Below are 26,161 nucleotides of genomic sequence, written 5' to 3'. Positions count from 1 at the left end.
ATGAACAATATACGTGTTAAATGGTAAATATCTAATATTTATTATGATATCAGAAGAAATCACTTCTAGTCTTTTAAAAATGTGATTGAAATACCATAGTAAGCTATTATAAAAAAGAGTAATTAGGCAAAAGAAATAAAAATAGTTAAATATATTATATAATAGAAACAAAATGTGCTTTGCAGTAGAAATTTTAGTTCAGTACATAGTAATAGTACCTTTGCGTTAGATATCTTTAATAAATCCTAAGATCTCTTTCAACGATTGAAAAACATAATTAACTCAAAAATAAAGTAAAAGTCTTATTAGAATGAAAGTTTGGTACAAAACAGCCGTATAAGCCAACGCATCTTTCCAATCTTAAGCATATTTTTCGAAGAAATGGCAAAGCAAACATTTCCATCAGACGCGAACAGCACCGCTTGCGCGTGTCATTAACGTCGCGTATATACTCGCGACATCGTGAGACACATAAGTCGTCTCTAAAATAGACACACGCTCGGAGGCTCTGTCTCTAGCCCGTTATCTATTTCTGGTAAGGGTCTGTAAAACGCTCGAAGCCGGATCCTGGAAGCGGCTGCGAACAAATCTCGCCTGTACGACCTTTTCGTACGTAACGTTGCTATAGCTTGACAGAAATTCGTTCGGGATTTACTGTGTTGTCAATTCGCGGCACATAAACGTCGCCACGGAAAAATGAAATGCTGATCCCTTTAGCGATTCATTAACGACAATACATTATAGCTCACGGCGTTCTATCGACTGCATTACTGACATTTCTATGCGGGGAGAAAGGTGTATCGATGTCAGTATAAATCACCGCATGAACTGCAGGCATAAACATATCCACGTGATCGCGTACAGTTAGACGAAGAATCGTTCTCCGTCTTGTTTCCGTGCTGCTGTGGTTCTCGTTGTTACCGGTGTTGGTGCTTCGATCGACTCGACCGACGTGAAAACGTCGTCTGTCGGATCGAAAATCGTGTGTGTACGACATGTTTGCTTTGTGGCGGAGAGAAACAGTTCGTTTAACTCTTTAGAGCACACAATCTTAAGATACAAAAAATTCTAGTTGTAGAAATCTTATTTAAAAACAGCCGCTCCAGATGAGTTACAGTGGTTATAAAAAATATTTGTACATACTTTTATTTTCCAATAAAGTATTTTTTGACCAGGTTTCACATATCATCTTCATAGTATTAAATTTTTCTAGTAGCATGATATTTAATGATGATGATGAAGAAAATGATAGTTGGACTTCATTAATTAGTACATATGTACATAAATGCTATAATAAATACAATGATGTACAAATACTTTCTTGGCCACTGTATGAATACGTACTGACCAAATTAATATATCACTTTTCCTACACGTCTATTAAACGTGCGTTATATTTGTTATATTTATATTATATATATTTGCTATATTTTTCAAAACAAAAGCTATGAGATATATTGTAATTCGTTGCACTTCGAGTTATTTTAATATTTTAAAGTGAAATGAAATGTATATATACATAGTATAAGTACTAAAAGGATGGAATATTTTTCGTATGAACACTTACCATAGAACATTTTTATGTATAGAGAATGTTTCGCTTCATGCAAAATACGATTTTTCAGCCATTTGTAGCTATGTAACAAAAGATGTTTTAAACCAAAATTTATCGATATCGAGTATGCAGCGAATAATGATAATACAAATTTCGAAAATAACTTAATTATTACTAATCGTAAATTTCTTTTGATAATCTATAGTTGCACATAAAATAAATAAAGTTATGAGAGTAGTCTCTTATTTTTATGTTTTATTTCTTTTGCCAAATTATATTGTTTTCAATGAATATGTGTAAATAGTAATAACTTTGTAACAAAGACTTAAACATATTTCTTTATAATTACAAGAAATTCTCGTATAATTGATAAATATTTTATTTTCTATCAATTTATGTAAATCTTTCTATTTTGATCAATAATGATATGTATACAATATACAAATATACAATCAGTAACGAATACATAAATATTATAATAACAAAAATAAACAACATACTTAAAACAAATCTCTTATGAATAGTATTTAATTAATTCTCATAAAGAGAAATTTCAGTGCCGAAATTAACATGGATTCACGAGTAAATACATGTTGAAATCGATTCGATTATTTGTTGCTCTCAGGTTACAAATCGATCCAAAACGACATTGGGGCCAGTTTGTATGTGATCGCGTAAATTCAGAAATAGAATCGGACGGACAACAGCCTGTTCCCCAAGATAGGTCAATAAAGCGTCTCGTTAATATCAAGGAAACACGTACGTCCCGGTAAGTTTGACAGTAATAACTGACAATAGCGACGCTTACCGGCGACGTTTAACGACACATCGAAGCACGAAGGGACGATCGCGACGAGACACAGCAGCGATATTCACCGTGCCACCGAAGCTGCCCTAATTACCTGATTTAATTACCGCGACGGAATTACCGGTCGTTTCCGTGCCAGCCGGCACAATCGTGACACCCGTTACATATCTACGTGACTGTAACCGAACTAACGTGAAATCGAACAGTCACATATGTATATATCGAACCTCGGTAATCCAAACCTCTGTCATTCGAAAACCTCATTGGGATTACAATTTTGTTGTAATATATGAAATATGTACACATGTACTTCATATTATTTCATGACTAGAAGAGTATTTTTATTTTTATCATTTCATATGCGGATAGTAAAATATTCCGTGTTCACTCCTACAATGTTTATCTGCTGGCAATAGAAGAATCTGATAACAATTTCAAATGTTATGTAACTTTTAGTAGTGTCTGGTACATTTCACGAAATCACTAAAAAGGTATGTAGCCCGCGGCATGTTCAAGACGTGCAAGATATTCCGCATATAATGTATTAGATGTTTTAAAGTTCCTGACTTTGAAATAATTTTTGAATATTTTTAAAGGGTTTGAAGTTTTTAATGCATCAAAAGAATTGTACTTTTATTGTACTTTGATTTCTTTGCATTAAGATAAGAAAACATTTCATTATTCAAAATACAATAAGATTACAGAACAATTCGGCAACCCCTATAAGGCTACAATTCATTGGAAAATGTGGTAAATCTGAGGAATCGTTAAAAATAACTAAAATTTTCGAAGATTATTGTTTCATTCGATACCTTGAATTCTAAAGAATCTATGTATATTATATTTGATGGCAATGTTCATATATGTCCTTACCATTTTCACGGTCTACAGGTTAGAATGGGTGAAGTAGGTTTATTGATGAATTTATTCGAACAGGATAAGTTACGATAATAATTGACAGGTTAGGAAAGGTATTTGTGTTACTGTATTCTTTTTTCTCCAAGTTGATCATAAATATAATCAAATGGATCATGTGTAGCAACTCATTTCATTTTCATTTCATTTCAATGTGTAGTATATAGACATATATTAATTTTTGAAACTTCAATAGTGCTATATGTAATGAGATACGACTATCGTAATTATGTTGGTAATACTTGAAATTGTATGTAGATTGGATTAATTTATAACAGACGTTTTCAAAATTTATGTTAACTTACAATATATGTGAATTGATTTATTTATGCCAATAATACGAAGTATTATTTTTAACAGATATTTCGCTCTTTCCGATTCACAACACTGTACTGTATTCTATAAATACGTCTGATTATGAGTTGCGTCCTGACTAGAAGGGTGGTTTCTCAGGGTTAAGAACCAGGAATGAAAAAAATACACTTGAGTCTGCTGTACGAGCATTATTATTCTTCTTGTCCATAAATTTGATTTGATTATGTTCAAAAACAGTTCTTTGTTTCTTCTGGAAAACGTACTTTTCCGAGTTGAAACGCTTTCCTCGCAAGTGTGTGACATATATCATTTTTAATGAAGAACAATACTTTCTATTACCCTTTATTTATCACAACCCAAAGAATAATCTACAATCTACAGAGTCAAAATCAATGTAAATAGTATGAAATCCGATAACCGATATTCTTAAGAGTACACAGACCACCTTTTGCGACGAATAATGTCGAGCAATGTCTTTACGTGGTCTCTAGTTTTTTCCTCGTCATTTATAACTTATAAATTTGAAGTTGATTTTGAAGCTCTTTAAGGCGCGGTGTAGATGCCGGTATATATATATACACACACATATATACGTATTTACTAACATATGTATAGTACACACATAATGCGTGGCAGAAGATACAGCAGACGCTTGGATTTGATGGTGAGTCACCGTATGACATTTGAACCCCACCAGAACCCAATCATTTCATGATACATTCAGCGATTCTCAACCAAACTTTTTTTTCTTTATAATCAAATTTCATTGAATTTTTCTTTCAATTAATCGTTAGACCGCGAACTTCTATTCATTTATCGAAAATTTAAATGTGATATATATAAAATGTCACTATATGATATTTGACATTGACTCCTACCAAAGTCCAATTATTTCGTGGTACATACAGTGTTTCTGAAACAAAATTCCCTTTTTTCTCTTCGTAATCCAATTTTTTATAATCTTCTAGCCCCAATTCGTAAATCATCCACGGGAGTTTAGATTAAGTTACTTAATTTTAGTTTGTTTCGTTTTAATTTGCATTTGCATTACGTATAAACATTTACGTTTACTGCGTAAAATATAGAACATAAATGAAGATTACACATCATAAAATTAAATAATTTAGCACAATTTTAATTCAAATTTTTATTTGTTATTATGGTTATTATGGTTATTATTTATGATTATTTTTATGGTTTTATGGGTATTTCTAACTCAATAATGCTAAAAAGAAAATAGTTTGAACCTTTCGAAGAATAAAAATAAAATTTGCGTACTCCATATTATAACGACAGATAATTTTGAAATGGGCATAATAGCAGAAACGATGTATATTTAATCCTAAAATCAAACGACGGAACGATTTTGATAATATACGCAGAATTATTTAATAGCGTATTGAATTTTCAAAATTGCAATAAACGATGCATACAATGAATTTTAAAATTATTCGTCTATAAAAAAACATTCAAGATATGCCTTATTATATTTTCCTACTGTGGCTTTCAATTGTTTGTACAACTGAAATCTAAGTTGCGGCAGGAGAGGGAGACTATGGAAGTATATTAAAGGTTAAGCTTTAATTTTTTGATAGGACAGATTTTTTTGTGGAGAGTGAAGTTTGTTTCATTTCGATAGAAATTTTATGCATATTTTATTATAGTGTAATGTAGTAATATGTGAAAGGATTGTTTGCAAATAAGTTATAGTTAGTACTACGCGGAAAAGTATAATAATAGAAACTAAAACATGATGTAATTAAGGAAGTGGAGGGTTGCTGCAAGTGTCTTAATAAAGAAGTACGGCTGAGAACGACGAAGGTGTGGATATGTTACGAGTAGAGTGTAGAACTAGAAAATCAATTGTTAAGATTAGAAAAATTATTTTCTAAATAAAAAATCTTAACGCTGCTATTATATTTCTAGCATAGATTAAGATAATCTTAATCAGAAAAATTAATTTTCACGTTAAAATAAAAAATTAGATAAAAGATTTAACTGTGTGATAGTAAACACTTGTTATGAATATATTATGTGTATTATAGATACGAAACATTTTGAAATTTCATCAGCATCGTAATATTAATTATTATGACCATTTTGATAATGTTTGAAACAAATCAGGAAAATATACATCTATAGAAATAGGCATATAGGCATCATAAAAGTGTTTAAATGTCAATTATTCATTACATTAATATGTTGTAATATTATTCAATGCGACCTTATTTTACATATATATCTTTAAAATGACTATTCATACTTTGTACCAACTTTTCAATAAATATGTGTTTACAGTAAATAGCTTGTAACTTATATATTTCTATGAACTTTTTCCTTTATATATGAATGTGTACTGATTGGTCTCCAATTTTGTCAATATAATTGCAGTTTTCGTATCTCGTTTATAGTCTTAATGAAATTTCAAAATATTTTATATAACATACGTACAATATAACCATAAAAGTTTTCTCTGGCAAGTAGTGAAATATTTTCATCGCATGTGTTAAAATAATGATTTAAACAACATCTTTGATTTTTAATTGATAATACAGTATTATAAAAAGATAAATGATTATTTCTAGAAGAAAGAAAGGGTGAAATAGGAAGGTAAATAATTTGATAAATATTGTGTAAACTAAGCTGAATCAGTATGTGTATATTAAAATAATAAATATCAAATAAGTAATTCTTAAATTATTAAATATTTAAATGAATACGATTTCAAAGAAATAAAAAGATGAATTGAGAAAAGAGGATATGTATTTCTTTTTATTATATTCAAAAAATAATATTCATTAAATAGAAGATTTATTCCACTTGATTAATTAACCACAAGTAAAATAGGATTTCCAGAATCCTTTTGCTTCAAAGAAATATTGATTTGTTAGTAACATACGACGTTGATATTATGATCGAAAAGTTGTTATGGTTGGTTAATTATTTCTTTAATTTCGATTTAAATCTGTGCGACATGTTCGCTGATCTCATTATCTCTTAAGATTCCGTTTTTTTTTTTCTTCGTTATATGTAGACTTCCTCGATCACTTCCTCGATGTCAAGTAGACGATATTATATTAAGTATTCACGTGAAAGTATCTAGAGATAAGTTTAAACGTCTAGACAATGGTTATATTGAAAATGTATAATAGATTATAAATGTTTAAATAAATAAATTATAAAGAATTATAAAGAATCAATTTTTAGCTTCATCATATTGCCAGATATAATTAAAGTGAAGATAAAATATTATGACTGAAACATATTAATAATTCATTAAATAATCGTTACGGTTTCTAATAATATCGAAATTAAGCGGGAAAGTTTTATTTTTGATAGTAACTGTAATTTTAATCAATTTTAAATTAAAAATTAAATTTTTAACAGTTTATTATTATCTTTGAAGAACAATAATAATTTAATTAACTAATATTTATGAGATTTCTAATAATAATGATAATAATTAAATTTTATTACGTTATTACTAAACTTTGAATAGTACATCACATCACATCTCAATTAGTTTAACGTTACAATTGAAGCACATTCATAATTAATTAAATAATCATATGTATCTAAAGTACAGCTTTGCTGCTTTTTACTACTTTGATAATACGATATGAATAAAAATAAAGTGAATTTATTCTTTTATACAGTAAAAGATTGGATAATTGAAAATATTTTTATAGTTCGTCATGCTAAAAATTCGTTGGTAACAAAATATGATAAAAAGCAAGATAATTTTTTCATTGTATAATAATTATTCTGTTTGTTGTATGCGAATGTATAACGAATAAAATATGGCAACAAGGTTCGATTTATAATATTTATATCAATATCGACGCTATCTTACAACAACGAAGCTGTTCACGAATCCCCTTCTATAAATCTTTCTTTCATCACTCATCAATTTGCCACAAAATCAATTCTGCATTACAGTACCAATCACCCATCTAAGTCACAGATATCCATCTTATTCACACAGCTTTTACTCCCTATCTATTACAACCCCTATACCATAAAATACACTATGGCTCAAAAATAATCCAGACACTTGCTTATTTTTTAAAAGATCTAATATTTGTTGAAACTTCGTTTAAAATTTTGTTGTGTTTTGAAATGAGAGTGCTATGGGGATTTAAAAAATTGAAGACTAAAACAAGGTTAGATTAATTAACAAATGCTTTTTAATTCACACAGAAATTCGAATAATCACAAAACATAGAAAAATATGTATATATAAGTTTGTGAAAGCATAGAGTATATAGAAATATGAAAAGCATAAATATGTATATTGACAACAAACTAATCCACTGTTTCTAAAAATTAAAGAATGAAAATTAGGAATTAAAGAAGTAAAATAAGTAACAAAACCGTATATTATGCTTATCTCTATCTAAAAAAGTAAAAAAATTCGCTGATCCTTCCACGATTATTTATTCATTATATCGAAATGTTTCTCAACGGAGATTTATTACAGAATACGTACCCTGCAGTAAATTATTAAGTTTCTTGCGTTTTAAAGTGTTCGGATCTTGCTTTTATGTGTCTCCAATATGTTACAGCATTTTGATTATCAGTAGGTTAGAAATATATTAACAGCATCTAGCTATATTATATTTCGACAATTTTTGGTGAATATTTTCGTTTTCATACTTAATCATAAGCAGATTATATTCGTGCATCATAGGACATAACCATATGGGATAAAATTATCCTGTAAACTATGTAAAGCATTATATTTTGAACTACAATGGTGATAAACCATCGTTTACTTTTTTGGCGATAACAATTGAGAACAAAGAATAAGGAACGAAAAAGCTAAAACAAACGAACGTAAAAGAAATAATAATGAAAATGTTTTTTGCGTGTATTGTCGCGAGAAATATGATGTGATCCAGTTAAATGAGAATTATGTACAATGAATAAGATGGTTGATACATATGACTAGACTGGCTGTAGATGAGAATTGATTTTAATTATTACCACTTGTTTTGTCCAAGTGCAATATCGTATAGCGTATACTACAGGTTTTGTTCAACAAATGGGCCAAAATCGGGAAATAAAGAGATTTTGTTTTGTCGTAATTCGAATAGATCCTATGTTTAACATTTTGAATTTTACTTTTGTTATTTTGCGTCCATGAAGACATTGAATGAAGACTATTTTGATTACACGATTTGTTTTATAAGTTAAACCATTCTGGACGATACGGTCCGTATATGTAACATACGGAAATCATCCTCGAGGGATTAAAGTTTAGAGTTTACCAGAGCAAGAAGCTTGGACAGAGATAGAAGAGCGAACGTAGCGAAAAGATGCTGGAGTGTTGCCAGTTGACGAGATCGTTAAGTCTCACACCTTCTAACGAGAGACAGAGAAGAATCACTGAAGGAAGGGATACGGGAGGTTAACGGAGGTTGACAGGCAGCATGAAGATACGATTGAACCGTCCTTTTTCTTTCATCTCATGGTGCCTGGTATTTTTAAACGAATCGCGCTACCGGTTGACATTTTGTCGTCATCGATCGATCAGTCTTCAGCACCGATCTTCTTCAATTTTAACCCGTTATCGAAATCGAATGGTCGAACCAAATAAAGGATTTCATAGATATAATATTTATTTAATTATTTCTATTTGCAAATCTACTGTTTTTAATGGAGATACAGTTTCTCGCAAAAGTATTCGAATGTTTATACAAAAAGCTTTTATATATGTATTATATACAACATTTTGATATTTCATTAACTCTACAATGAGATGCGATTGCAATATTTGCGATTGCGATATTGGCAAAATTTGAATCCAATTTGAATCCAATTTGAAAATATGTACAGAAATTGCAAAATATTTATTACAAACTTATATTTAATAAAAAGTTAGTATGAATGCTCGTTTTGATGTTTAAAAATATCAAAGACGATCCCACTGAATAGTCAGATTTATTAATAGCGTGGATGATTACTGCTTTAAATACTTTTGTGATTTGTGAAAAATACATATATGTACCTATATTTGTACTAGATATCTTGTAACTTCTAAGTATACATTTTCAAAATTGTTTGAAACTTCATATTTATCTGTTGGTATTTGAAATTATATATGTTTCATATAACACACGTAATATGTTCATGAAAGGTGTGGATAATTGTACGAATATTTTCGTAAGTCACTGTACGTACATTGTACGTACATATTTGAAATGGCTTGTATAAAGTGGCTCGTAACAAATTATCCTTAGGAGGGTTCAGTTACTTCAATTCATTCTTATTACAAAAATGGTACAGTGCAAAATATTTCAAATAATGTTTCTCACACCATTTTACAAAAAGATTCATATCAAACTAAATTATTCAAAAAAAAAAAAAAAAAGAAAAGAAGGGAATCAATTCCTATTATTAAATTGCTCAAAAATTTCTGAAAATAAAATGTCTCAAATAGTGATTTTTATTTAAGAGACTCCTACCAAATTATTTCATTTCTTAAAATAATCATATTTCCAATACTAATTCTTATATAAAAATTAGTCAAATGTAAAATACTTTAGATTGACTTAAATAGCGACTTCTTATATTTATTATATTAGAAAGAGACTCGTGCCAAATTAATTTATCCAAAAATGACTAAAATTTAAATAATACAATTTTTTCAATTCTTTCGCTAACAGAATAATGAACAAAACATATTTCCAAAATCTAAAGGCTTTCGAATAATTTTCCGAGCACTTTACACGTAAGAGGATGAAATCTGGTGTCGCAGCGAGCATTATGTAATCGTATTAATAAGCGCGCACACGCCTTTCGACTGCAAGAGGATCACGAGCGGAAGAACGGTCGCCTTCGTTTCCACGAAACGGATTCTAATTACGACCAAAGATGATACATGGTTTTCTCTGCTTTTACACGACCCAGCTTTCTCCTCCTTCGGGTTCATCTTGCTCATCTTCGTCCAATTCGTTCCTTAGCGAAGAACTTGAGCAAAGAAAGCTAAATACCTCGAGCTCTTATTTCTTCTTTCAACGTCTTTCCACTCTTTTCATTTTCTTTCGACGTGAACACGAACTGGATGGATAATTAACTTCCGATGTGAGCTCCGCTTTCTTTTCTTCTTTTTCAGATTGTACATATTTAATTTTAGGGCGTGTTACTGTTTACGTTTTTTTAGAAATCTTTAGATATATTGATTATGTATACAAGAAAAAAAGTTAATTCAATTATATGAAATTGATGAAATTATTATTACGATGTCAAGTATAGGTTGCTTACATTGTAACGTTTCAAATGAGGTAATAATTCTTACGTGTTTTGATTTTTTTATTGTTTTCAGAAAATTGTTTTTATAAATGTAGTAAGAAAAAAAAGTATGTATTAATCTGGTCAATATATATTCATAACTCATCCAGAGTGATGTTAATTTAAATAAAATTTCTGTGCACCTAGAATCTTGTCTTGTTTTAAAATTCTGCGCTCCGAAAGGTTAATTAAGGTCCTACGGTACTTATGAAAGATAATACGGGATTACAAAGGATTAAAAGTGTCCAAAAGATACTTAGAATGAAGTAATAGAAAATTACAACTTTCTCTCGAGACAGTCGTTTTGAATACATCGCGTGAAGACCAGAAACAAGAAGAGTCGAGGAGGATACGTCGTAAGGCGGGGGTGCTTGTAAGTTGAACGTCCGCTGCATCGAATATAAATAGCGGTCGGCGACGTTCGTCCACCTCGTCTTTCTCTTCTTACTCTTCTCCGTGTATTCTTTTCTTCTTCTTCCTTTTCTTTTCTTTTTCTTCTTTTACTACGGTCTCCTCTTCGTTCCACTGGCCGCCTCCTCTTTAGGCTCTTCGTCTTCGTCTCGACACTTTCCACTAGAACACAAGGCTCATCGATTCTTTACCAAGAGTCGAGGAGAAAAGTCTATAAAGCGTAAATTCAATTAGGCAACGATCTGCTTCCTCCAACACCGGATTAATTTTAATGAAATTATAAACCGAGCATTCATTCTTTGCTACGATTCGTGAATCAGACTGACCTCGTTTTCAACAACGAGGCACTCTATTATACGTGAGAAATCTTGTTATGCCTATCTATTCCTATAATTTTTCTACATTTTTAAATTGGTATAAAATAAATGCGTTGGCAAAAACATAATCATTTGTTATTTGCAAACTATATACATTCATTGTAGACTGTAATTCGTGGTACGAATACGGTTAAAGAAATATCTTAAAAATAAATAATAAGACGAAGAATAACAAAGTTATTTTTGGGAATGTGACTAAATATGTTCAAACACTATATTTTCCACAAAATGAGACTTCAAGTGAAATAATTTTATCGTAAATTAATTTTCAATCAAAATTTTGTTCTAATATGCTTCTGTAAATGTTTTAAGAAATTGCAAATGTAATATACTTTTATATACTTTTTACATATCTATCAGTCAAGTATATTTTAGTTTTTTCGACTATTCATTATATACTTAATTGTTGCAATTTCTATATGCATTTACAAATTTGTTCCAAAATTTACCAATATGATCATGATAGTCGTATCTCATTACAGTCCTAATGAAATTTCAAAATGTTTCGTATTATATATTAATACAAAATTTCTCTATAAGTATTCAAACGCATTCTTGAATGACTGTATTTTTTAACATTAGAAAATATAATTGGACCAACACCGTTGTTAAAGTTTACAAATAGAAATGAAATAAAAATTGATCTAACTAAATTAAAATTTAAGAGCTGCATCTGCAAATATTCACATATGTGTGATCTAAACTGGATTGTAGGTGATTTCGCGTTCCATGGAACTAGAAGCGTTGCGCACGTGTACGTGTGTGAAAACTTGACGAACTCCCCTTCTCGGAACATTTCTCATCGAAACAGCCGCGTGTTGCGCAGCCTCTTCCGTATTCGGTTGGGTTCAGTCGTAATGATCTTCAGGGATCCCGGGAGTTAACAGGGCTTTATAGGCGGTCAGGAAAACACGTGTTCGTAAACCAGAGCTCGCCTCACGAATCACTCGGGATGATTTACATCGAATCCTGACCATCCTCCTTAAGTTTTTAATCTCAATTTCATATCGAGCGAGCTTTTTTCTCAAATTTTAATTAATTTCCCCGATTTTTTTACAAAGATTAATATGAAAAAAGTTTGAATTTCCCTCCTGAGATATCTTCATTTCAATCGCGCTATTTATTTGATTATTTTTTATGAGATGCGTTTTAATTAGGAAATTATGAATAAATGGATATGCAATGATTTTATTCTTATAAATATTGCATTCGTATAAACTCTGTTCTAATAAAACTTATAAATTTTATATTCTTGTAAATTCTTCTAAATTATATTGTTATACATTCTTACAAATATTGTATTTTTATAAATTCTTACAAATTACATTCTAATACATTCTTATAAATTTTATATCTAATTTTATAAATTGAGATGAAATATAAAAATGTTTATATTCTACTACATACGATACGTAAAAATGAAAAATTAGATTCTTGGCGAAAGTTTTTCATGTACAAATTAGCTATTAATTTAAATTAGTTTTCCATTAAATCAATTCTTTTTTTGCATTTGATTAAATATTTCTTTTTTCGTTATGTAATATATATATACATGTGAACCTGTTTTGTCTAATAACTTCGGAAAATATTCTAGTGAAATATATATACATATTGCTGTCCAAAAATATTTATAGACTTGCTGATTTTAAACAAGATTTATTTTAGTTAAAAAGTTACTGATAAACCTAGAATTATATTATGAATTGGCGAACTTTTTATAAAACCTTTTTTGTAATATCTTTATAAAAAAATGTGTCGTTTTCTATGGTATTAGGATAGTATGATATCGATGAAATAAAATATATATATTAAAATTGATAAATGTTGTTCACACGAGCATTAATCTTTAATAAAAACCCATCGTCACAATGAACAAAGCTGAAAGCGATTTTTTTTACTTAACTAGAATTTTCTGTGGCGCGTGAAGGTTCGCAACTGACGTAAGTTTGTTGGCGTGGAGATAAGTTGCGCTTGAAAACCGCGATAAAGGATGTTCGTCTTCGTCTCTGTTTTACGTCAAACGAATTTCCACGGTGGATGAGGGGCGGAGGGCCGCAGGTGGATGTACTTTATCGATTTTGGCATACCAGACAAGCTGCTTGTGCTTTCGCAGCGATAATCCGGCTACCGCTGCTACTGGCTGGGCTGGTGCGGCTTAAATCGCCCACTTGAAAACTTCATCGACACGCTGCACCCCTGTAACTTTCCCTTGGCCTGTCCCGCTCTGAGAACCGCGTTTTATTTCAAAAATTGGAGAATATACAACGTTTAGTGTGGGGAGAGAAATTGATTCGTTAGATGACGGAAACAGTTTTACGGAAGCAATAGAGAATTAGCTCTGCAGTTCCCATAAGAACCTATAAGTATTATTTTTTTACTTGCTTCTTTTACTTACTTTCCATGATATAACTAGATTAATAATTTCTAGGTTTTAATGCATTCTAGTTCGTATCTATTTGAAAATGTTACTTCTACTTGAATTCGTAAATGGTAGAGAATTAACTCCCCAGTTCTCATAGACACTCATAAGATACGTATTATTTTTTATTTATTTTACATTCTATAACGATATAACAAACAAATTAACAATTTATACATTTTTTTTACATTTCAGTAATTAGTTTGTACCTATTTATTTTGAGTTTGGAAGTTCCGTATGTATACTTGAATTTGACTAATTCCGAGTTGGACAGAGGCGAATAATTGACAAGAGATTATTTTACATGTAAGAATAAATCGAAAATGTGGAATACAATTTTTTATATGTTGCATCGTTCCCGAGAAAATAAAATTCACGCGTATAGCAGGCCAATTGTTAACTAAATACGATCAAAATTTATTTTTATCGAGAACAAAGCTTTAAGCGGAAAAATATTATTCTACATTTTTAACTTATTTTCGCATATAGAATAACCTATTAATTACTTATTCGTATTTACTCGCTAATTAGCTAAGTTCGTATGTACCAAACAAATTCTCAAACTCAATTTTCTGGAAAACGGAGAGTTGTATGAGAAAATGTTCTACATTTCCGATTTATTTTTTCACTTAGAAGCATCCTCTTGCTAATTGTATCGCGCGATTGCCAGATAATCTCGTATAATAGGTCAAAAAGTATTTTCTTTTAGAAATGGAAAATAAAAGGAGAGAAGGAAGTGCATTTCGATTCTTATAAGTGATGGTGGAAACGCAGCTTAAGTAGGATGTCCCGGCACGAAAGGTCGCGTGCATCTATCCTCCAGACGGGAAACTAGGTTAACCATCGCGGAATCGACGTAATGACTCGCAATTAAAATGAAATCAGAGGCGAATTTAATCGTCGTTAGATTTTCTTTACTCGCGTGTTCCTGTTCTTTTTTGTGTTTAGGGTGGTAGGTGGTTCATGGTACTAGAAAGGAGAGAAATAATTATTTGTCGAGAAGTATGTAGAAAGTGGTAGGGAAAGTTTTTATGCAAGAGACTTTGCCTTCAGACGGAGATTAAAGATTCGAGTTCCTATTTAAATTTCATTTCTTACTTCCTTAGTTTATACTTTATTTTTCTTACGTTATTTTTATTCCACATATATAAAGTGCATTGGTATGCAATCTGCTATGTATGAAATCTATTAAAATCCAATTTAATCTTCTCTGTTCTCGTATTGTATTTTTATATAAATGGAATGTCGATTTTATTGAAGATGAATGATATTTCTATTTATCGTAGAGTATATCAATTTTAAGTACTAAAATCAATGTCAATTGGTTAATATTGTTATTTCTAACTCCTTATGATTTTCTCGGTCACAATTAAAAATTGCAGGGGAAAAGCATGATAATATTAAATATTAAATATATTAGTTTATTAGTTGTCAGATCGAAATTTATTCGTGTTGGAACTTTTAGACGTTAACGATTAATCGACATATGAAGTCAGCCAATGATAATCAGTAACATTTGAGGAGTACATGATAAAATTTATTAATTAAACAAAATTTCATAGATTTATCTACCTTTAAAAAGCTTATATTGCCTTAGAACTATCTTAGTTACTAATTACAAGCAACATCAAAATTAAAAAATCAACAAAAATATATTTATCATGTACTCTTCAATTGATAACATGTCAACCAATCGTTACTGTCTACAGGTTCCTTTTGAAATCAAATAAATCTCAATCCAACAACCATAATCTGACAAAATATGTCAAGCTAGTAATGTAATGTAATCTGTAGAAATCCCTATTTCACGTGCATGTAAATACACGTGTTTACGTGTGATAAACGAATCCGAAATTTAATCGGGATAATTTTTAATACATAGGCGGTACCTATATATTTCTATTGTATTGTATATATATTATACTAATGTATTCTAAGTATATTAGTTGCAAATTGAGATCATGCGGTTCTGGACAGTTGGTTAAAACTTGTTCGTCCTCAGGAATTGTTGAATCGATGATCGAAAAACGTGTGAATCCGATTAACTGATTTAGGGTGATTAGCTCATTCTAGCTCTTCATTTAAATATAATGTAAATATATATATATATTTATTTATCTATTTTAGATTAACAAATTAATAAGATTTACATAGGTTAACAAACTGTGGAGCCAATATGTAATTATTATAATTAATTATACTGTATATTATAATCCTTGTAAATAGTTTCAACAAACTTTTCTTATGTATGCATATTAAATTATAATCTTGTTAAATACAAATTTTATTGTATTAATCGCTTTCTTGCGAAATTAGGTTAATTTAGTTTACATTTTGTATATGCACTGAATGTGTTAACATTCTTTGGGACATAGTAGAATAAAAAACTTCCCGCCTTCTTGGTGCTTACATACATGCACAATAGAATATCTTTGATCTCACCTTAAAATATAAACACACCTCCAAGTACAGCGCTTTACAATATATTCCACCGGTTTCGTGTTGCCACTGATATGACTAACACGCGTGATGCACAAGAAAAGATACGTATTAATTTGGTTAGTAGGTGTTCATAATTCTCTCCAAAGTGGTTGAAATTTGAAATAAAATTTCAGTATAATTAGAGCCTTTTCGGATTTTTAAATCCTGTGTTCTAAGAAGTTGATATACATTTCACGCGCTACGCGTACACAACCAGGATTTCTATCAATTTCCATCTTTCCGTGTTCTCGAAATCTCGCGAAGTAGAAAGATCGAGAAGTTGAAGTGTCCGCAAAATCCTCGAAATTTTTTCTCGAAATAGTCGCGAGGGAAATAGATAGATAGAAGAAACAAGAAAGAGAAGGATCAGTCGATCGTTTGGCAGCATTTTTCTCCGTCTAACCTTCTAACGAGCCGATTCTCAAGGAGCACACAGAGGCGGCTGGGTATCGTCTTTTGCTTCTACTTTCCTCTTCGTCTTTTCTCTCTTTGATTCGTTCAACTCCATCTTGGTTGACGACGAGCGCAACAGATCGTGGTTCTCAACTCTGAAGTAAGCAGCTGCGGTTCACCTTCCAAAGATGCTTAAATTCCCCCTCCCTCTTGCATGCTCTTGGCTGAGAGAAACGGATGCGGATTTGTTGCCCTCTTCTGATGCTTCGGTGCTTTAAAGCTGCATTTCGTTAATTTTCTAGCTGCTCTTGTACTTAGGTGCTGTTTCTGCTTGATTTCTGATTAGGAAACTGGCTGAAACGTCAGTTTATACGTGGAATAGAAATTTTCTGGGACTTAGAAAATTGAAAGATACATAATCTATTTTTAAATTAACGTAAATATTCCATGCATCATTTTATACGCAAATGAAATTAATTTATTTGAAATCAAATAAAATATTTGTTGCTTCACTATATAAACTATTTCCTATTTGTTAGTATGTTTATTCGTTAGATTTGTCAATATGCATCCTTACCAAGACTTTTACTTACTATGTACGACTGTTATTATGTACCTTCTAGTTAATTTAATTAATTACCTTTTTTAAATGTCATGTATAGGACAAATTTGCAATCAATAAATAAAAGTTATTGTCTCAGATAATCTATTTCTCAATGTCTTATTCTCACAATTATTTGCTTAGCTTTAAACTTTTGTACATGACTAAATAATGAACATGACATCAATTGAAATGCATTATTTATGATATAATACAAATTGAAATATTTATTTAAAAATTTAAGAAGATAACGTATTTAACCTTTTCGCATTTTCTAGCGAATCCTTTCTCATCAATGTTGAAAATCCTCCTCAAAATATTTCCATCGATACAGTTGCCAAACTCGAGATATCTCGATATCGCTTTCAGTTCGCTTCATTCAAATTAATCAACTTATCCAAAGACAACAAGCTCATCATGGTGCAATAGCACGCTCGGTCACGCGCGACGCGTGTCGCAAAAGAACTGAAAAGTCGCGGATGTGAAAACGAAAGAAAACAACAGACAAACGAGAGAAGGTGGGATACAGAGAGACGAGACTCTGGGCGTAGGTAATTATCCATAGGAAGGTTGAACCTGGAAAGCAAAGTCGAAGGGTTGCCTCTCCCGTGAGAGGCGTGAATTACACAGCGAGGCAAGCGAGCCGGCAGACAGGCTCATTGTCCTCCGCTAGTTTAATTAATGCAGCTGAACCGGCAGCCTCTCGTTCCTCCTTCTCCTCTTTCCGCTTTCCCTTCGTCTGCATTCTAGCTAGCTGTCTCTCCTTTCTTCTCTCCGACATCCGCATGCTTCCAACTGCCACGATCTTCGATCATGTACAGAGAGATAGAGCGAAAGATGAGATACAGGTATATAGGAGGAAGAGGTTAGCTTTGGCGTGAAGGTGATCCACTGTGGTGTGCACTTGCTACACGGATTTCCACGATGATCTGTCAATTAGAGATGTGACACGAGCGCTTTTGTTGGTCGTGGAACGACGCTGTTCAGAGAAAGCTTTATATGTATGTACATACTTGGTTTTATGGGTTCTTGGAGTGTGGCTGTTGACTTTTGTACAGTTGTTGCGAGGATTCGTGCACAATAGTTTGTACACCGTTTGCTACTTGGGTGAAACAAACTTTCCTATGCACTTTCCTGAGGAATAAGGACATCATAATTATAGTTTTCATTTTTAAATATAGTTGATTACAGTTCCAATTACATAAAAGAATTCAGTAATAAACTTAGTAATAATAGTAAAGAATAATTTTTAATAAAACTAGAAGTAAACATGCATTCTACAAAAACGTAAACGTTAAAATGAATGACTACTGACCACTCAGGGATTAAATTCAAACTCGATATGTACTTAGACTTAATATTATATGCAGGTATAAACCTATTGAACGCAATATCTCTGGATAGTTTAACAAGTATTCTAAGTCTCTAATAAAGCTCTGAAACTAAACAATATATAGCGGCTACAAAAAGGTATTAGCACATATCCGTATTTTCCAACGAGGCCTTTATTTATCAGATTCTACCTTTCATTTTCATAATATCCAATTCTTGTAGTTACGCGAAGACATTGTTAAGTACTTGCTTAATTTGTATACTTCATAATACAAAATTTAATGTACTTGGACTTAATTACTGAATGTATGCTCATATAGATGCTATAATAAACATAACAGTACATCAATACTTTTTATAGTTACTGTATATCGAAATAAACATTCCGTCATAAACGCTACCTCCATCACTGATTTTACCAATTTTCACAAAAAGATTCTCCGTTGCCTCTATCAATCTCTCTAGCGTAAAAATATATAATTTTCCGGATGTTTCACTGCGTTTCAGTTGCGCGAGTATCTCGTTATCCCGGCTCTCGTCTCCGCGAAGCCACTCGGAACTGCGGCGTAAAGTCAAGCGAATGGTTACAAATTGAAGACGCTAATTTACACACGGTTTCGCACTCAAGCTTGCTTAGCTCCGCCGGCCTGGCTGGCTGCTTGCTTGCTTGCTTGCTTCTGCTTATTAACTCGCACAAGTTTACGAGCTAGCTTCTAACGGCTAACAAGGTAAACAATGTTTGGCAATTATTTCGGTTAAATGATCCTCCTGAGACGTGGCTGCTGGATACAACAGCCAGGTAAAGGAAACTAAGGTTGGAAGACACCTTTTACGTGTGTCTCCGCTATTTGCTCGCGTTTATCCTCGCCCCCCCCCTCTCTCTCTGCTTCGATCTTTGAAATATTCCAAGTGAAACATTGTAGAAAGTAATGTTTTAAAAAGAGTATAAACATATAAAGTGGCTACAAACAATGTCTAGGCACAGTAATATTTATTATAGGATTTACACACCAATGAATTAGGTCCAAGTATAAATTTCATATTATTTAGTAATACTTTCATAGGAGTAAAAAAATCCGGTATTATGAAAATGATAGAACCTTGTAAAAAAACATTTTATTAAAAAATAAAGATATGTGTAAATATTTTGTACAGCTACTGTATATTAAATCTCAAAATCAAATAAAATTTTCGAATTTTTATGATCTCCAATAAAATATTGTTTGTATAGATCGCTTATAGGTATATTAAGAAAAGTATTAAAATAGAATTAAAGAAGGGTTAAAAAACGATTATTTTGAGACTAAAATTGTATGTAACGTTCTTTTTAAATAGCATAATTTATTAAATAAAATTAAATAAAATGGGGATACTCGAATCCTAGAAAATAATTTACTTTTAGAGTAAATTTTAAGCATCTCGGAAAATGTACAATTTTTAAAAATATATGTATATAATATAAATAATATAATATAATTGATTTCATCGGTAGTCGTTATGTTAAGTCAATATTAATAAAAATCTATATTATATTTTATAACATTATTATTTATAACATTTCTTACCTCAGTTCTTTCTTTTATATTTATTTTCATTATCATGAATTTTTAGTGAATTTTGTTTCAGCAGGGTATAAAATAAATCACAAATAGATTATTACGTATAATATTAATCGATTTATAGCCATCACAGCAAATTACAATTCCGGTTACCATGTAACACGATTGACAAAGACGGAGAACACCTCGAACGCCGAACTCGTTTACGTCATTCGACTTAATTTTCCTGTCACTCGTTGTATAGGCTCGAATCAACTTTACGATCGTTCGATACACGTTTCCTGCTTTCCTTGCTGGATAGTTGCCGCGTAATGCGCTCTCCTGTAATTACATGAATTATGCTCCGGTGTACCCAGCTCTTCCTCTCTTATTTTTCTGCCAAACTAGTTTGCTTCTTTGTACACTCACTAATGTCCCAATCGGCTTTCCTCTTATGCAAATTGATTAACGGTGTATCCGTGCGGCGTGTCTATCTATTGCCTTCTTCTTCTTTGTTGCGCTTTTCGTTTTTTCGCTTGTTCCTTGTTTTATCGGTTATATTGGTCGATAAATATGTATTCAGCGTTCCTTGTATCTGGTTATCATCGATGATTTTCAAAACTGATACACCCGTTCGTCATAAAAATAAGGAGAATGACGTCTATCTATATTTTTGATGGTCGTTCGCTTATTACAATTTAGCATTTATAATATACGAGATTATCTGGTAGATTCTTATAATATTAATACGTAGTAGCATTTATAATATACTTGCTGCACTATACTTATGTAATATACTTATGCATTTACTATATTATATTATTATAAACAGGTATATGTATATAGTAATATGTAACATATCGCACCTCGATGACCGAATATTAGTGCGACTCATTGTAGGATCAATTTATTTACAAAGTTAGAATTAATACATACAAAAATACATAACGTTTTGACAGCATCTACATTCATTTTCGGGAATGATAATATTTCACAATCCACTTGAAGATTACACGAAGTATAATTACTGCCAAGATAAGCGTTCATTGCCAAGTAATAACAAATTGATTTGATACTGATCTATCGGAGAAAAATTAGACAGAAATAATAATTTTCATGTGATCATTATTTCTTAACTGGTATCATTTAGTCATCGTGAACCATAATAATTTAGGCTCAGATTATAACTTAATCTAGTAATATTGGAATTTTTAATTCAACTTAATTTTATTGAGAATCTCTACCATGGAGAATGTAAAATAAAATGAAATTAATTTTAATAAATGTATAGGTCGAATTCAACCTCTCCGATGCCGATCATTTTTTAATATGTGGTGAAGATTGGCATGATTCTGTACAACAGTTTGAAAACAGTAGTTTCCAAGATATTCGCAAAAAACTATCGATACCAATACAATGAATTCTGCATACAGTTGTGCGTCCGTGACAGCATGTGCGTCAGTACTAGTTGCCAGCCGGCGACCACTTATCTTTTATTTACAAACGAGGGTCAGGCGAATTTAAAGACCCCTTGCACATTGTACATTTGCGAGTCTGTAAGAAATGTCTGTTACAATTTATAGTTTAATTAAATATGAATATCATCAATGTACATATTGGATTTGGAGTTAGGTTAATTTTTACAAATGTATAAAATAATAAAAACTAATAAAAAATAAAAAAATAAACACTAATACCAATTCAAACTCAATACATAAATGATATTTGCTTGTAATTGTATTATGACAAATATTTCTTACAAGTATCGTGAACTGCACCTATCAAGTAGACGCAGCGTTATTTTTTTACTGATTCCATCCCTGGGCTAGAAAGCTATACCAGACCCGGGCACTTCTAGGACCATCGGAGTTGGGATACGCCCAACCACGTGCTTGGTCCCTCACCTTGCTACCTGTATCAGTTCTACAGCCTGTAGGCTCCTTCACTCGTCTCAGGTCGAACGGGGTGTATTTCCATAACCCTACCGTCTCATCAGGACGGTACCAAAGCAGTTTTGGCGCTACTCTCTCGCCGACGTCCTTCAGGGAAACCTAGAGCCTGCGCCTGGCGACCTCCTTTGGCCATCTAGCTACCATTTGGCTATAAACCACCTCCCACGAGTCCAATACCAAGCGACCGAAAGCGGGGGAACCCCCGGGGCTGATCTCGGCCCCCGTGGTACCAATCTAAGTCATTGGTGGGACTATCGGAGTGGCTCGTCGGCCCCGTCACTGCCAGCCGGGTTCTCTGTAACCACCGTTACTCGACAGGACCAGATGGGACCAGGTAAACGATGGTCTCGGTCCTGGGTCTTATCCCGACGGCTCCATCCTGGCTCGGGTCCATGGGTTCGCCATTACTTAAAGGACTCACGCAAGCGGGGTACAGCCGCAACACTTCTGGCGGTCCTCCTTGCGGGAAGATGTTTCTTACAAGTATTATGAACTGCACCTATCAAATGTAGACGCAGCGTTGGTTTTTAACGAAACCGTTCCTGGGCTAGAAAGATATACCAGACCCATCCATACCAGGGTCGTCGGAATTGGGATTTACCCAACCATTGGTCCGGTTGGAACCGCTTAGTCCCTGACCTTGTTACCTGTGCCAGTTCCGGCCAACAGGGGCGTTCACTCGTCTCAGGACGAACGGGCCGCTTTTACATTGTAGCGGCACAAGGTCGTAAAGAAAATTCCAAGGTTAAAACGCATGTGTTGGCCGCATGGCCCCGTCCCGTCCAGGCCAGGACGTCGTAAAGAAGAAAACCCTGGAACTTACGGAAGATGACAAGGGCGTCCGGCAAAAAAAAACTGTTTCCCTACCTCGGAAGAAAACTTTTTCTTCTGGGGAGCTCAGCACCCTATAAAAAAGATAAACGAAGGAAGCTCGTGACAGAGAGTGCGAGGTAATAGTTCGAGTCCGGCCCAGGCAACACGCGCTAGTAACATTAATAAATGCACAGTTAAATTAATACGCCGATTATTCCTTTAGCACCCTTCACGTCCTACACCTCAAATTGGTTACCCCGATGTGATCTCAAGCGATATAGGTGAACGTGTTAGTGCCATATAGACGTCATTTCCGGGGATCACGTGTGCTCGAGATGACAAGTGCAGGCGAGAAAGTGTCCGCGACGAACACCACCGCCAATGTGGATGCTTTTGGACAACAGCTCGGCATACCGCAATTTTGGTCGCAAAAAGTCGTGCTGTGGTTTATCCTGTTAAAAGCGCAGGTCGAGTCCGTGCACATTGTGACGGACAAAACGAAATTTAACATTGTCATCGCGAACTTAGAGAAACGATACATGGAACAAGTCGAAGACATAGTGCTCGACCTGCCGGGGACGGAACGTTACGAACGGTTGAAGAACGAACTTATCAAAAGACTGACCGATTCGGACAGTACGAGAATGTGGAAGTTGCTCGAGAATAAAAGAAATGGGAGATCGGACGCCGTCACAGTTCTACAGGGGCTTAAAGGAGCTGGCCACTCTCCCCCCCCCTCCCCTTTCCGCCCTCAGTCCCGGACGACTTCGTCCTGACGCTCTGGAAAGACCGTCTTCCGGTAAACACCCAGCGAATCTTGACCGTCACACAAGGAACACGGATGCAAACGCCCTGATCGAAATAGCAGACCGGATTCACGAGATCCGGCCAGAGACAGGACGGATAGCAATAGCAAGTGAACCATAAACTACGACTACGACGGCATACAAGACGAGCTAAACAAATTGCAAGCGGAAATTAGCGTGCTGAGCGCCGACAGTCGATGACGTCCTCCAAAACGACGCTGGAAACGCCGACGACCGCGTTTTGGAGAAAGAGGGCAGTACCTGAGCCTGTTACTAAACCACGAAACCTTCCGAAGCCGCGCAACAAGGTGCCGTCCTCCATCTAGCTGGAACCAGAGAAACGCGAGCAGCCATTCACGAACGCGGCGCGTGATGGCGGCTCCATATCCTGCCGTATATTCGTAACCAACAGGAGTGTCGAACAGTGTCGAAGACACTGGAGCCGACCTATGTGTGTATCTGCGCAACAGATCATGCGGACCCGCGAACAGAAACGAGTACGAACTGGCCAACGGGACACGAATCGCGACGTATGGTACCATCGCGGTGACCCTGAACCTGTCTCCTTTAAATGGCGAGCCTTTAAATGGCGTTTCGTAGTGGCGGACGTTAACACGCCCATCATTGGAATGAACTTTCTGAGCTACTACAGGTTGCTCATGGACCTGCGAAACAAACGCCTCGTCGACGGGACCACCAACCTGTCGTCGACGGAATACTCGTCCAAGGCTGACATAGCGTCGATAGAAACGATTGCCGGTAAATCAATGTGAAGTGTATGTGTTAGTCGTCGTGATAGTGCTACTCCGCTGTTGTAGAGGCCGAGATAGGTTTTGCTGTCGGTAGAGTCACTGCTGGGGTACTGCTGCTTTTCTTCTCATTTTTGTACGTGGAAAGAAAAATTGGACTCCGGTCGCCGGGATTTGAATTCGGGTCCTGAACGTTCCTAACCTAACCTAAGGCGCTAACCACTGCACTGCCGTCATTCGACACTAGTTGGTGTCGTCCGGCGGTATTTGCTATCGAGTGCCGCCAGAAATGTACCACCAATTCCTCGTGAAATTCCCGGACCTAACCCGTCCGCCTGTTTTCGGAAGAGCAAGAACCCGGGTACAGCGTGAAACGTCACATCAAAACGACACCAGGTCTACCGGTCTACAAGTCTCAACGCCTCACCTCCGACCGCCTCAAACAAGTGAAGGTGGAATTCGAGATGATGTTGGAGCAAGGAGAGGTTAGAACCTTGAAGAGCCTATGGGCGTCGTCCCTGCACGTTGTCCCCAAAAAAGACGGAGGACTACGGCCTTGCGGCGACTACCAAGCGCTGAACGCCCATACCATACTTGACAGGTATTCGCCGCCGCATTTCGAAGATTTCGCGCAATAACTGTATGGTAAACGAATCTTCTCAAAACTCGATTTCGTCCGTGCGTACTATAAAATTCCGATAACACCTGAGGACATCAAAAAGACAGCGATCGCAAACCCGTTCAGGCTATTCGATGCGGTAAATACCACGTTCGGACTTCGCAATGCGACACAAACGTTTTAGAGATTCGTCAACGAATTACGCCCGGTTTAGATTTTGCTTACGCGTACATCGATGAATTCCTGGTAGCCTCGGAAAACGAGAAACAACACCGCGAACATTTGCGAACGTTGTTAAAACACCTAAATGATTACGGCGTGGTAATAAACCCCACGAGTGAAAGCACAATTTTGGCATACACGGTAAACACCGATGAAATAAAGCCGCTACTCAAACATGTGGATGCAACAACTAGTGTGTCTTGTTTTTTACGGGCATACCTCGGCGTCGACTTTTCGCCATACTGAACCTGAGTCCCCTAGGACCATAGGAGTTGGGATTACGCCCAACCAGCGCGCAAGGTACCCAGTACCTTGTTACCTATATTAGTTAGGCTTGCAGGGGCTGTCACTCATCTCAGGTCGCACGGGGCATTTTCTAAACCCTACCGTCTCTCCAGAACGGTTCCGGATCAGATGGTACGCTGCTCATCCGCCAACGAACCGTTCAGGGTGGCAGAGGGGGGACATAAACGGCCGTCTTGTCAGCATCTTGGCATCAACCACTGCCACCACGAGTCCAAACCCGAACTGGTCGAGCAGAAGGGTCGCTACTTCCTCCGGG

The 26,161-nt window shown here is 34.3% G+C and overlaps 1 protein-coding gene and 1 long non-coding RNA gene across 10 annotated transcripts in view; one reads left to right on the top strand and one right to left on the bottom strand.

The window, feature by feature from the left end:
• The window catches only part of LOC132909708 (protein scalloped), a 326,958-nt gene that overhangs the window by 187,755 nt on the left and 113,042 nt on the right, over positions 1-26,161 (top strand). The window lies entirely within an intron of this gene.
• Positions 17,527-19,770, bottom strand: LOC132909603 (uncharacterized). The gene is made up of 3 exons (XR_009658568.1): positions 19,320-19,770; positions 18,582-19,223; positions 17,527-18,497 (listed from the first exon to the last, which is right to left on the bottom strand). It is a non-coding gene; the product is annotated as an uncharacterized LOC132909603 (long non-coding RNA).

Source organism: Bombus pascuorum, chromosome 8 (genome assembly GCF_905332965.1).
Source record: "Bombus pascuorum chromosome 8, iyBomPasc1.1, whole genome shotgun sequence".
Taxonomy (NCBI): Eukaryota; Metazoa; Arthropoda; class Insecta; order Hymenoptera; family Apidae; genus Bombus; species Bombus pascuorum.
This window is presented reverse-complemented; position numbering and strand designations above follow the sequence as displayed.